General features: G+C 42.3%; 1 pseudogene; it reads right to left on the bottom strand.

Moving 5' to 3' along the window:
- Window positions 1-502: 502 nt before the first annotated feature.
- On the bottom strand, window positions 503-14850 carry LOC114689574 (annotated as a pseudogene).
- Between the last annotated feature and the right edge of the window lie 326 nt (window positions 14851-15176).

Here is a 15176-nt window from a genome sequence, read left to right as displayed (position 1 = left end):
GATGAGCAAGATGCTGAATACAAAGTACACTTCTATTGATGTAACCAACCGTCTTATTAAATAAGAAACACAGAAACAATGTAAAGAGAAAGCCGAGAGTCAGAGCTCAGAGCTAAAATCTCACCCTTCCTCCTGCTGTCCCAGCTTCGCGAAAAGAGAACTACTTCCTGTCGGTTCGTTTTTTTTTATAGTATGTCGTTCTGCCTTCTCATTGGTTGTAAACCCAAACACATGACTGCCTCGTCACTGTCTGAATGTACAGCCCCCTAGGTCTTAAAGGCATATGTCTCCAATGCTGACTTATCCCTGAACACACAGAGATCTTATGGGATTAAAGGCGTGTGCCACCACCGCCACACTCTTGCTATGGCTCTAATAGCTCTGACCCTGAACACACAGATATCTATGGGATTAAAGGCGTGTGCCACCACCGCCACACTCTTGCTATGCTCTAATAGCTCTGACCCCCAGACAACTTTATTATTAACATACAATCAAATAATATTTCAGTACAATTAGATTACCACCACACACTTCCCTTGAGGGTAGGTTGTTTTCCAGAGAGAAAGTAGGATGCAGATGGTCACTTAATGCTTGATTCCTTCTGGTTTATGTTCACAGAGATGCTGGCAGGCAGGACCTCCCTTCCTAACTGGTGTCTGGTTTTCCTAAGGGGCAGTATAGTGAACTGTCATAGGGCAAGAAGGTGGCACATGATGGGGCACCACAGTAACAAGGCTTTCTTAGTTGTGGCTTTCTCAGTTGTTCATGATCTATCCTTTCTTTGTCTTTACTGCTTATTGATTAAGGAATCTTCCTGAATAGTCATAAGAGATTCTTCTCCTGGTAAAATATCTCTGGCTGCAAAAAGTGCCAGCTTAGGTACCATTGAGTCAATTCGGACAGGAATCATCAACAGGTTTGGTTCGCAAGAATGATTCAGGAATCTCCCAATATTTCCTATGTAGGTAGGGTCAACAAAAGTTTCCATGACCTGTCCATTATAAATGTGCTCCCTGATGGCGATGATGTAATTTGGGTCATGTGTTGTTGTAGGTGAATTCTTCTCTGTACTTCAGAGAACCCTAAATCTCCCAGCATACTCACAGACAAATCTTCCTTTGGGTATAGGTTCTAAGGTCTGAAGTCCCCAAGCCCTTTTTATCCGTTTGGAACACCTGGAGACAGAACTGCAGACCATTCTGGACCACCCTGTTTCTACAGTGTTCACCGCAATGGCAGAGGACATTGCATTCGAAAACTTTTGGCGTACTTTGCTTCCAATCCTATGTCTCTGAGGCACAGATTGTCATCATAGTTGTTCTCATGGCGGAGACAGGAACAAGTGCCAGGGAGACATGGAGTTTTGACACAAGCACACCAGGAAAGGTTATCTGTGTGGGGTCGATGTCTGCTCCAGGCCCAGCCACGTGATCAGGAGTATACTGCAAAAATGAGACATGCTGGTTAGAGTGGCATTCGGCTATTTCATATGAATGTAATGTATGTACAGCTTTTGGTGTGGACGTTTCCTAATTCCAGCATATATGAAATATGACAAAGCAAACCTGTAAAAACACAATACACTGAAACAGGACCCAAGAATATCCTTCTACTTAAAGAAATTAATTTTTAAAGATTTATTTTGATTTTTACTTCTGTTATGTGTGTGCCGGTCCCCCATGGAGGTCAGAAGAGGACATATGACCCTCTGGAGCTGAAGTTACAGGTTATGAGCTGCCCGAGGAGTGCTAGGAACCAAACTCTGATGCTCTGCAAAAGCAACAAGGTCCCTGAACCAGAGACCTCTGTCCAGTCCCACAAAGTAACTTCCAAAACTTTAAAGTTTTGTGGTCTTACAGGAATAATAACAATAGAATTCTCTTTTTCTATAATCAGGAATTGAAATCTTTGAAACTTGTTTTGTTTCCCTCATAGTTTTTGATATCAGGAACTGAAACTTTATTTTTTTTTTTGAAATTTTCTTATTTTTATTTTTTGTTTTCTTGAGACAGGCTTCCTGTGTGTAGTCCTGGCTGCCGGAGAACTCACTCTGTAGACCAGGCTGGCCTTAAACTCACAAAGATCTGCCTGCCTCTGCCTCCTGAGTGCTGGGACAAAAGTGTGCTCCACCACTGCCCAGCTGCAGCTTTTTTATTCTTTGAGACTTGCTTATGTGTAAATGATGAACTGTGATCATAACCCACCCCATTCCAACCTCTACACCCACCTCCCAGTTTCATGTCCCCCTGTTTTTTAAGGGCCGTCTCCTGGAACATGGGTAGCCAGCCACACCCCAGAGAATGGTTTTTCCTCCTTTCAGCAGCTATCACCTGCCAACAGCCCCTGACTCAGGGGGTGCCTCAGGCCTCCCTGCCCGATCTGTGCTGGGGTGTTGGCTGGTTTGATCTCATGGAAGTCTTCATAGCTATCCACAGCTGCTGTGCATTCATGAGTGCAATGGCCACGCCATGTTCAGAAGGCAGCATTTCACAGCTTCCTCCCCACCCTCCAGCCCTTACATCTTCCCCACCTCCTCTTCTGGATGTTCCTGAGCCTTGCCAGGGGTGGGAGGATTGATAAAGATGTTCCATTTAGGGCTGAGCACTCATAATCGTTTATTCTCAAGCACTTTGATCAAAAACTACTAAATTTGATGCCTGCATGAAGTTCAATATTTTATCCTTAGCTTTTTTTCCCTTTTAGCTTTATCTGATAATATATCATTATGAGTCATTCCAGGTTTTTTCCCCTGGGGGTAAGAAAGTCATTAGTGTTAAATCAATCACAGAAATCATTTTAAAATGGAATTTATTAAAATAGGTATCGATATATAAATTATAGATGTATCTGATACGTGTAAAGAAATTCTGTTCTTATTCAAAGACAAAGGGATAACGTGAAACATTGGTGTTTTAAATGTACCTGCATTGTCAAAACATTACATTTATAAAATAGAAGAAGCCTCCGATCTAAAATCTCTGTGGAAAGCCTGCTGTCTTAATTCCTTCCTTACAGGTGTTAGGAAGAACAATTTTAAACCCTGAAGGTCTCGAGTAGGACTGGGGAGGTGGCTCGGTTGGTAGAGAGCTTGCCATACAAGCACAGCTGTCTGACTCTGATCCCCTGAAGACGCGTAGAGAAGAGTCCAATGGGGCAGCATGCACCGGCCAGGCTAGCACTGGAGGTGTGGACACTCGGGATCCCCAGGGCTCGCTGGCCAGCCCGTCTAGCTGATCAGTGAACTCCAGATTCAGTGAGAGACCCTACCTCAAGGAGAGATGGTGGAGAGAAACCTCCGGCCTCTATATATACATATACACACACACACACCCCTCTTAAGGACCTAGCAAGCTTTATGTACAGAAAAATTGTTGCTTACATGGAACTTTATTTATATCCATCTCTTTCCTAAAGGTACTTAGTGAGATTGTTTTTAAAAAGGTAAGGTAATGAACAAAAGGCAAAAGTGAGGTGTGCCGTGGCTTGGGTAAATACCCCTCAAGGGCCTATGTGTTCAAGGGTTGTCCTCAACCTGTGCTCCTACTGAAGGTAGTGTAACCTTTAAGAGGTGGAGCCCGGGTGGAGAAATGGCTTAGCGGTTAAGAGCACCGACTGCTCTTCTAAAGGACCTGAGTTCAATTCCTAGCACCACATGGCAGCTCACAACTGTCTGTAACTCCAGTTCCAGGGCATCTGACACCTTCACACCAGTGCACACAAAATAAAGTTAAATAAATTATTAAAAAAAAAAGAGGTGGAGCCTGTTTATTGGGATCCACTATTTCCCTGTGTTTATTCCGCTTCTCAGCTGCTATCAATTTCTGTATTACATATTGCCACCTTGAAGATCTGCCTTAGAAATCTTAGCAAAAGCCAAGAGATGGGACAATCAACTGTGGACTGAAACCTACAAAGTGTGAGCTCAAAGCAACCATTCCCTTCTATGTATAGTATGTGGGTCAGGGGCAGGGTAAGACAGCATCTAGCTGTCCTGAAACTTCTGGGAATCCTTCTGTCCCAGCCTCTAAAGTGCTGGATTACCATGCCCAAACAACCTTTCAACTTTTTAAGCTGATTATCTCAGGTGTTTTGTTACAAAAGCAGAAAGCTGACTAACCAGGTGAAAGAAATATGTCCAGTGGCTTAGACAGAAAATGTGAAACAGAAACAGACTGAACAATTGGCTTCACCTGGAATCAGTCAGTTCAAAGAGGGTGCACGATTAGACGTGAGTCTTGCACTGTCTGTAAGAAACATTTTCACTATTGGAAGCAACACTGACTTTTCTAGGCAGATACAAGAAAGAAAATTTCACTGATGTGTCCTTCCAAACCATTCTTTTTGTTAGAGGCATTCCTGGGACTGTTTTTATTCTAACTGTTAGTCAAGTGCATGCCACAGTGCCAACAGAGTTGGGTTAGATTGGTTCTGCAAGGTGCCAACTGCATGGCTTTTCATTTGGGTAAGGATTTTACAGGATCCCAAGGATACTGGAATTGCCATCTCTGGTCCTCTGTTAATAGGGTGTCTCCTGGGCCCATCTTCAGAAAGACAATGAACAGCATGTAGCAACACTCCTGTGGAGCTGGTGGGAGCTGTGCAGTTAAGTGCAGAAGCCTATACTTAAAAAGCACAGAACTGGAGGAGGATTGCATTCCTGTTGAAAGATTAAGAAGTAAGTGGGAGTCTGGGGTGGGCAGGCCAGCCTTCTGCTTAGACAGTGATTCGGGGTGGGGAGCTAAAGCGCTTCCGCTCGCATTGTGTCTTACCGCTCTAGCTGTGTAGAGATGTCCTACAGAGACGAAGAACTCTCAAAAAGGTGCCCTGTCCATCAAATGCCACGAGTGCTGTCTTACCAGAACCCACTTTTGGCTTTTTAACGATTGATTCAACGTTGAAATGTAAGTGGTTATTGAGCGTTTAAGAAGTAGCTGTAAAATGAAGATTTTATCATCTTGTGAAACTTTTCATGAAGAGTATTTTTAAACTGATTTGTTCTTCAAGGAGCATATCCTTTTAAAGTACAGGCATTAAACCACTGAACTAGAAAATGATTTTTTCCCCCAACACAGATGACTCCTTGTAAAATAAGTCTGACTGCTGCAGTTTCTAAACCAGGAGAGTATTTTTTTTTTCCCTCTAAAAATTAGTTCTGTCTGGTTCTTTCTACTTAAAAATTAAAAATATTTTGAGACTGCTTTATTATATTATTTTATTTTTTGCTGTACTGAAGATTGCATGTAGGCCTCACACATGATAGGCAAGTAAGTACTCTACTGTTGAGCTATACCCCCAGTTCAGAATTTACTATGAAACACTCTTTTATATACTTTTATATATTTTCCTAGCTTGTGCAAAGAATGTGCTGGGTTTCATCTGTAACATTCGATAGAGATCCAGACAGAGATAGACATAGAGATAGATAGATGAATACATATATATATATATATAATATATATATAATATATATATACTATATATAAATAAATTCTATAGTTAAAATTGTTGTACAATTAGACATCAAAACGACAACAGTCCAATTTAGAAATGGCTTTAGAACTAAACAGAGAATTCTCAACAGAGGAAACTCAAATGGCTGAAAGACATTTAAGGAATTGCTCAACATCCCTAATCATCATGAAATGCAAATCAAAACAACTCTGAGATACCACCTTACACCTGTCAGAGTGGCTAAGATCAAAAACACTGAAGACACTTTATGCTGGAGAGGATGTGAACTAGGGGAACTCTCCTCCACTGCTGGTGGAATGCAAGCTTGTACAACCACTTTGGAAATCAATATGCCTTCTTAGAAATTGGGAATCAATCTCCCCAAGATCCAGCTATACCACTCCTGGGCATATACCCAAGAAATGCTCAATCATACCACAAGAGCACTTGCTCAGCTATGTTCATATCAGCATTGTTTATAATAGCCAAAACCTGGAAACAACTAGATGCCCTTCAACTGAAGAATGGATAAATAAATTGTGGCACATATACACAATGGAATACTACTCAGCAGAGAAAAACAATGACATCATGAGGTTTGCAGACAAATGGATGGATCTAGAAAAAATCATCCTGATGAGGTAACCCAGACTCAGAAGACAAATATGGTATGTACTCACTCATAGGAAGATGCTAGATGTGGAACAAGATGACTGACTGTTATCATATCACCAGTGAGGCTACCTGGAAAACGGGACCCAAGAAAGACACGGAGAAATGGATGAGATCTACATGAACAGCCTGGACATGAGTGGAGCAATGAAGGCGAGGTCAAGGGAAAGAGAGTGAGAGATCCTAGCTGGATCAAGAACAGAGGGAGAACAAGCAATAGGAGACCATGGTAAATGAAGACCACATGAAAAAGGAAGAAACAAAGAGCTAAAGAGCCCACAGAAATCCACAAAGATACCCCACAAAAGACTGCTGGCAATGTCGAGAGACAGCCGGACTGACCTACTCTGGTGATGGATGGCCAAACACCTTAATAGTTGTGCCATAAACCCCATCCAAGGACTGAGGAATCTGATGCAGACATCCACGCTAGGCCCCTGGTGAGCGCTGGGAGTCTAATTAGTGAGAAAGAGGAGGGTTTATATGAGCGAGAATTGTTTGAAACCAAGGTTGGATAAAGCACAGGGACAAATAACCAAATGAATGGAAACACATGAACCATGAACCAATGGCTGAGGGGCCCCAACTGATCAGGCCTCTGAATAGGTGAGACAGTCGATTGGCTTGATCTGTTTGGAGCATCTAGGCAGTGGTACCAGGTCCTGGGCTCGTTGCATGAGTTAGCTGTTTGAAACTGTGACTTATGCAGGGACGCTTGGCTCAATCTGGGAGGGGACTGGACCTGGCTGGACTGAGTCTATCAGTGATCCCAGTCTTCAGGGGAGACCTTGATGTGGAGAGGTGGAATGGGGTGGGCTGGGGAAGGGGAGGGGGGCAGGAAGGGAGAGAACAAGGGAATCTGTGGCTATTATGTAGAACTGAATAGTATTGTAAAATAAATAAAAAAATAAAAAAAAACATTCGATAGAGATCCAGACAGAGATAGACATAAGAGATAGAATAGATGAATACATATAATATATATATATATTCTATAGTTAAAATTGTTGTACAATCTGGCAATTTTAGCTCCTTTACACTGGGTTACAGATGGCAGCAAATTCCAAATGAGCTTCAGATATCTTTGAACAGACAATATAGACCTCAGTAAATTTCCAGTTTTGGCAGGAAGTTGTCTCTAACCATTGAGCATTTACTAGCCCAGAATAAAAAAATATGTAGAAATCGGTTGACCCTGATACCAGTGATGACTATAATCATTTATTCTTCTCTTTCTTCATTTTTTTCTCCTGCATAAAAGGTTAGAAAAAAATACTATAGAAGAAAATATTTTACTGACTTTAAAATAACTATAGTGAAGAAAAATCTTCTGACGGTAGAGGAAAGTTCAATGGTAGAGTTTGTTATAGCATGTAAAAAGGCACTATGTTGGAGGCTCTGTATTACCAAAACCCAAACCAACCCCCCTTCCAAACTTTTAAAAAGTGCCTAACTTAATATATTGTTATGTGATTATCCATCTTTTCAGAGATAATTTGAGGTCATCAATCATAGACGTGCTATTCAGATGCTTATGTTCAGCAACCTGTTAAACTTCCATGCTGGAAGTGTGTGTTGCAATGGGCCACTTGCTCTTAGCTGAAATGTATCCAATGGGTAACACTTTACAAAGTCTGTCTGTTACCCTACTTCCTGTTACAGACCTGTGGACCAAGTTCCATGCACAGGTTACTGAAACCTGAAGGCTGCTTGTGCCTACAGGACACCAAGGACAGAATAGGGCTTTGGTCACAGCAGATGGGCTTTTCCCCAGCTCCTCCCAGAAGTCCTCTACTCTTGATGCAGGGCTCTGGATGAGGGTTCCAGAAGGTTCTGGAAGCTGACCTGGCTAAACAGAACATCACTGTTCTTTTCAAGTGTTTGCTTTGGGGGTGGGGGTACAGCTCGGTTGGTAGAGTACCAGCTCAGCATGCAGGAGGCCCTGGGTTCCATCCTTCGCACCACATAATCCACGGTGGAGGCACACAGGCTTGTTGCCCTCAGATTCTACAGATGGAAGCAACAGGAACAGAAGTTTAAGGTCACCTAGAAGTTGGCCTCAGACAGTAGAGACCCCACTCAAAAAAAACACAAACAGAGAACAACAAAGTGTTTAGTTTGTGGCCAAGCACACCCCCTAAACCAGAACAAAGAAATACAAATTTGGGTTCCTGACACAAAGAAGGAATGGACTCCTCCACAGAATGCTCGTATCAAGTTTACCACTTACACAAAACTCCTGTCCAGCCAAGTACTGTTAAAGGGAAGCAGAGTGTGAACGGTGTGTACAGCTCCGAGGGGAAGGTTTCCCAGTGCACATGATGCAGCTTTGAAGGCAGAGCTTTCCCATGAAGTGTTACAGCTCTGAAAGGAAAAGTATCCCGCAGTCAGGAGCCTAGCAGAGTCACATTGCACAACCAACCTCACACCAGGGATTTACTGGGAGGACGACAAGACGGTGTTGCCTCTGCTTGGCAAGAAGCAACAAGGAACTGAGCAGGAGCAGGCTTTTATATAGGCCTTCTTGGAGGCACAGTTTTCCAGGGTGGGATTGGTTGATTTTAAAGCAAGCCAAGGGATTGGCGGGATTTCTGTGCAGGGATTGGTGGGTTTTGAGCTCTGGGACTGTAGGTTTTGGTGGTTTGAAATGCAGAAGTGGTCTTGAACCTTTTACTCTACGAACAGGAAGTGCAGCAGTGAGACATTACTAGATATCATTTAGAGTCTTTGATACAAATAGGTCTAAGGGTAGCCACTTTTGCCATTTCCATTTTGTGAGGCAATCTTTTCCCTCATTGCTTGAGCAATTTGAGGTGATATTTAGTTTCATACAGGTCAAGGAGTCCTGGCTAGTACAGTTAGGTGATAAGCTGGGAATGTGACAGGAAACGGCTAGAAAATGTAGTCAGAAATGTAAATGAACAAAGAACTAACAGGCTTCCAACTGGGTTTAAGATACTGAAACAAACTATGCAGTAGTTCAGGCAGAAAACCCGTGGTCAGGAACACAGGGCCAAGCCAGAGGGGCTTCTCAGTGCAGAAGGTGGACTGTTCTGGAGTCATATACAAGCCAGGCTCACATTACCATGGTGATTCTTGGCAAAATGATTTGGTAAGTTGTAGATCAACAATTACGACAAGGAAGATACTCATACTGGGGGTTGGTTATCACAGACTCCTAGGAGATAATGCTGCTCAGGGCCTGGAACTTGCTTTAAAAATATTACCTTCCCTTTACTACCTAACTGTTCTATCTCATTTATAAAGGAAAATACAAGAGAGAATCTAAGTAATTACAATTGGGGCTGCATGTAAATTTAAGAAAAGTTAAACAGGTATTGTAGTATGGTGGTGAAAAAAATAGTCCTAGAATTAAACTTCCTGGTTGGAAACACATCAAACAAAATCCGGGCTATGAAATACTTTCCTCACTTGGTGACTTACTCATGTTTGAGTGAGGAGAGATTAAGAGCTGACCCAGCCAGACTTTCTTCATTTATCAACAAAACACTACCATTATTAAGTATCTTATGCATATACTGGGATTTGAACCAGCAGAAAAACATAAAGGACAAGAAGGGGACTTTTATTATTCTTGCATTGTTATATGCAAGAGCTAGAGATAAATGCAAAATGATCAGTGTGAATGGTTCACCTATAAGCCACATCTGGTAGAGATTCCAATTTTGTTTCCAAAAATACTTGAGAGAGAAAATATAAATAGTAATTATCTAGGAAGCCAAAAATAGAAACAGCAGCATATAGCATGTATAATATATATAATATATAATAATTTAATATATGTAATATATATAAATTTAAATTTATTTTTTCCACGCTCTTGGTTCCCCCTTGTTCATGGTGATTTCTTCCTTCTCTGAACTAGGCTAGCATGAACTGAACTTGGATGTTGAATTGTGTTAAAGTGTAGGTTCCATCATTCAAAACCAATGTGTCCAAAAGGCAAAGCATGAGTTCTGGGTGTGTCATGAAGTGTCCTTCTAACCAGTAGTTTTTAGACACAGAGCGGACACCCAGTTTGTTCTGACTGCATCACTGCAGCTCTTGACAACTTCAATCGAAAGTTGGGGCTGTTCTGATTAACATTCTGTATCAAAGCCCCAGAAACTCAAGCACAAGTTTGTATAGTACTTGGAGATTTTTAAGCATGAGCATGAGTCTTAAGGAAGTTTCCTGAATCCTAAGGACTACTTCAGGAAGCATTGTGAAAACCTTCCTTCCTTTTTTGGTTGTATTGAAAACCCAGCTACAAGAAACCTTGGACTTGGCCTCCAGCGTCACCAGTTTGTTTTGCTTCTAACAGCTATTAGGGAGACTGTGAGCCAGATAATTCTGGTCAAGGCCCAACTGAGATCTTAAAAATAACGTTTGAAGTTGATCTGAGGGACCTGACAAATGATTAAACCTGACTTAGCTTGAGAAAACCAATTAGTTTATTTTCTCCTTGGCTTTCAACCCTGAGGACGTTAGGGATGTTGGCTTCTAATGTGAGCATTTCAATGTTCTCTTTTTCTCTGTACACAGCACCTCAAAGCAAAGCAGACATAAAGTTATTTTACCTTGAGTTTTTCATGCCTTAATGGTTGTGTGGGTCTGTGAAGCCAGGGCTTGCAGCAAGCAAGCTATTTTGACTTTCTTGTAAGATTCCTTTTATGTATGTGGAATACATGGAAGAAAATTAACTGAAGGTGATCTGGGACTGTAGGTCAGTGGTGGGAGCATTTCCATGGCATATGCAGAATTCTACCCTGCATCCCTGGTATCCATAACACACACACACACACACACACACACACACACACAACACACACACACACATCCTACACCACTAGTACCACTAAGACAACCTGGGCAACTGCCAGGCTTGTCTATACTGCCAAGAGTGTAGATTATGTTTTTCTGAGAAGCAGTCATTTTTATCAGAGACCAATAGACTAACATTCTATAAACTCCTCCATCTTGTGAAACTCTTGTGAATTTACCCTGTTGCCAAACCCAGGGTGGCAGACTTTCTTGAAACAAAATCTCTAAATAAAAAGCAAACCTTCCCCGCCCACCATATTATCACTTAGCCAATCACAACAGATTGTGAGGTTGAACTGCCACCAAATGGAGTGAAGACCACAGGTTAAGTGACCCCCCCCCAACTCCCCACCATGTGCTACTCAGCTGGTATGGGCCATTGCGCATCCTTTTGCAACAGTAAAACTGCCTGGCTATTCACTTTTATTTTGTTCAGTATCTTGTGACGCCAAGGAATATTCCTTTTACAACAGTTTCATTCTCCAGACTTTCATGTATGCCCAAAATGGTTAGTTTAAGGGTCAATTACATGACTTTCTTCTCCTCCCTCTTCCTTTGAAAAATAGACAGGTACTTATTTTAATCTGAAAACTATGATTAGTACATCAACTCCCCTGAGTTGATGGACACTAATGACTGTGAGGATTCTAAAGATTACTTATATAAACCTTTTAATTTTTGATGGTGCAAGGAATCAAACCCAGGAACTTGAGCATAAAACACTCTGTCACTGAGCTACATTCCTAGCAACTGTTTTGGAGACAGGGTTTTGCTATGTAGTATGGTGATATTTTATTTGTGCTGAAATGTGATTTTATTTGTATGTTAATAAAGTTGCCTGGGGATCAGAGCTAAGAGCAAGCCATCAGAGCTAAAAGCAAGCCATTAAGCAGAAGTCTGGCAGTGGTAGCACACACCTTTAATCTGATCACATGGCAGCAGAGTCTGTGTGTGCAAGGACACAGCCAGTTTTGGTGACACACACCTTTAATCTCAGTACCAACCATAGAGACCTGGAGGTCTGTATAGACAGCAGTGACGAGGAAGTCATGTGTTTTGGGTTTACAGCCAATGAGAAGGCAGAACAGAAAGGCAATAAAAAAGGCAGGACACAGGAAGAAGGTCTCTTTTCTCAGGGAAGGTCGGCATCGACAGCGAGGGGTAAGAAGGTGGTCTTAGCTCTTGGCTGCTGCTCAATCTTGGGCTTTTAATCTGCATTTGGCTCTATGTTTCTCATTTAATAAGACCGTTTAGAATTACATCTACAGTGTAGCCTAGGATGGCCCTTACATTTATGATTCTCTTACTTTTGCCTCCAGAGTGGTGAGATTACAGGCAATAGCCTGGCTAATGAAGTTATTCTTAGTTATGTTTGAATATAAAAATAAAGTAGGCTACAAAGAATTACATTGTTCCAACTGTCTTATGGATTGTTTTAGAGAAGATGGCAAAGAAAAATACAATTCAAGACTGGAAACTTATTTTTAGAGTTCATAATCCCCCCGCCCCCCCTACTTCAGTGGCACAAACTGTTAAATCAATTCCACTGTTAGTGCTTTGAGGGCAGAGACTATGTTCTTCTATTCTTTGCATCCCAACTTACTTGGTATATGTTTAGTCTTAATAATGAATTTTTATGAAGTTACTTAAGAACAGAGCATTTTTTCTTTCATGTTAGATACTTCTAGGTTAAAATAAAAGCAACCAAATACTGTGTTCTTCAACCAAATGAAGTCATCTTCTAGGCCTATCTTATACAGAGCCTGGCATATTACAGGCACTCAATGGTTTGATGAGTAAGAAAAACATATAGATAGTCTTATCAGACATTCTGTAATGTCTGATCTTGAACAAGCTTTAAGGGCTCATTGGTATATATAGTGTTATCTACTTGTGTTTTAACAAAAACCACCAATGCACAAAATTGTTGGCCACAAATCATAATTTGAGAGGTCAGTAACTATTGCTCATATTAAAATCTTGCTTTACTTACAGGAATCTGCTATAGAAGTTATCACCCATTTGCTGCCACAAAAACCCTAGAAGGAAGGAGGAGGCAGCCCCAATTTGTACTGATAATAGATGGGGGAAAGTTATACAATTTTAAATCATTTTCACTTTGAAAACAAAAAGCTCAGGCTTTGTGGAATAGCTAAGGTGACTAAACCATCATCTAAGTCCAACATCCAAGGGCAAAGCTCTTTTGCCAGAATCTTTGGGTATTCCCAATTCCTTAGGTAACTTTGAGACCACAGTCAGAGGGGTTGAAGGTTAGACCAAGGTCTTTGAGGTAGTAACAGTAGTTGGCATTTATTGTTCTTACAGAGAACTACAAACAGTAATTCCTAAAGCAGCTATAAAGTGAGGTACTAGTACTTAAACTCTACACAAAAGGCTTCCAAGGCTTTGCAGATGTTAACTTACATTTTTGTCCAAGACTCTCAGCATGAAGGAGACCTCAGCTAAGTTTGACTCTAGGGGCTGAGATTCATAACCAGGCCATTCTTACATGAGAGACAGTTGAGACCAGACAGGGAACTGATTTTGCTCTGACCCTCAGTAAGTTCTGAGTAAAAGGCCAGATAAAAATGCTCTTTCTGAAAAACCACCCCTCCGCCACATATACTATAGGGAACTGCCATTTTACTGAAAGAATAAAGTAAAAATTCCTTTTAAGGTCTTACTACAGGTTCATAGAAAAATATTAAATTCTGTTAATTTAAGAACTTTCCCTCCAGGCCAATGCCTTTTTTTTTTCCTTCCGAGAGAAAGAACATGAAATTGGGTAGACAGGGAAGGAAGTGGGCATGATCTGTGAGGAGTTGGGGGACAGACGAGTCAGATCAAGGTATACTGTATGGTATTCTCAAGGAATAAGTAATCACAAAAAAAAGTCAAGAAGGCTGCAGTTGTAGTGAACAACCTTAATGGAACTCATTGGGTCGCTCTGTGTCTTACACACACACACACACACACACAACACAACACACACACACACACACACACACACAGAGTTGAAAGGGGCGCTAGCCAGGGGGATGAAGGATTCCTAGGAGAGGGAAGGGACGAAAGATGATAGCAGTAGTGGTAGTACATATGATCAAAACACATTATGTGCTTGTGTGACAATGTCATCATGGAACCCATTATTATGTATAATATATATCTGCTAATGAAATTTTTAAAACGCCATAATAAAAACCAAATACCCTGTATACTAACATTTAAAAAATAAAAGCATTAGGGAAAACAAGCCTGTGGATTACAGTCAGTTTGACAACTATTACCACAGGAGGGAGCTATGCGTCTATCTTTCCCGGCTCCTAGGCAAGGTGCCCTAGCGCCGCCTTGGGCTGTGTGCAGCCCTGAAGTCCCGCCCAATAAGGAAGGGCTTAGCCCCGCCCCGGGGTTGGGAGCAGCCCTTTAGCCCCGCCTCTACATAAAAGAGCGCTGCTCTCACCTATTGGAGCGCTGAGCAACCCTCTAGTTCCTCCCTGGAAGGGCGCAGGCTCCGCCTGGGGGACCTGAAAGCCGCCTTCTAGTCAACCCCTGCAGGGCTGGGGACAGCTCTCTAGCCCAGCCCTAGAAGGCGAGCGGCCCCACCTGGGGAGGGAGGAAATAGGACAAGCTCTAGCCCCGCCCCAGAGGAAAGGGCACTCCAAGGGAAAGATGAGCAGCTCTAGCTCCGCCCCCACTTAAAAAAAAAGCTCTGGCCCCGCCTCCATAGTCCCTAGTCCCGCCTCTACCTGGAAAGGCTTAGGCCTGGGCCCGCCCCAGAGGCCCACTCTCACAGCAAAGTTCTCCAGGCCGCGCGCTACATCTTGTTCTATCAGGGCGGCAGATTCCTCCTCAGCTGCTGCTATCCCGAAGGAACGTTTCTCCACAGCTTCCGCAGACATTTACAATCACTCCGCTACTAGCCTGGCCGGCTTGGGCCTCCGGGAGGATGCTGGGAGTTGTGGATTCCGCGGCCCCACTGCCTTATGGGAGTTGTAGTTTTTGTTCCCCAAGTGGCAGGTGAGGGAGATTCCTCCTCAGCATTGTTGGGGTGCTTTTGGTCTGGATCCCACTGTCTTGAGACAGATACAAGCCAGAGAACTTGAAATGTTTTAGTTTTTCTGGGGAACCTTGAGAAGGATGGTCAGGTTTTTTGAGGGTTTAGTAGTTGTTTGGAGGTGCACCTCGTAAGCTGAGGAAGAAAATACACATGAAGGTATCTAATGATC

The sequence above is a fragment of the Peromyscus leucopus genome, unplaced genomic scaffold (assembly GCF_004664715.2).
Source record: "Peromyscus leucopus breed LL Stock unplaced genomic scaffold, UCI_PerLeu_2.1 scaffold_131, whole genome shotgun sequence".
NCBI classification, from domain to species: Eukaryota; Metazoa; Chordata; class Mammalia; order Rodentia; family Cricetidae; genus Peromyscus; species Peromyscus leucopus.
The sequence above is the reverse complement of the archived record's forward strand: the minus strand, read 5'-3'. Positions and strand labels throughout refer to the sequence as shown.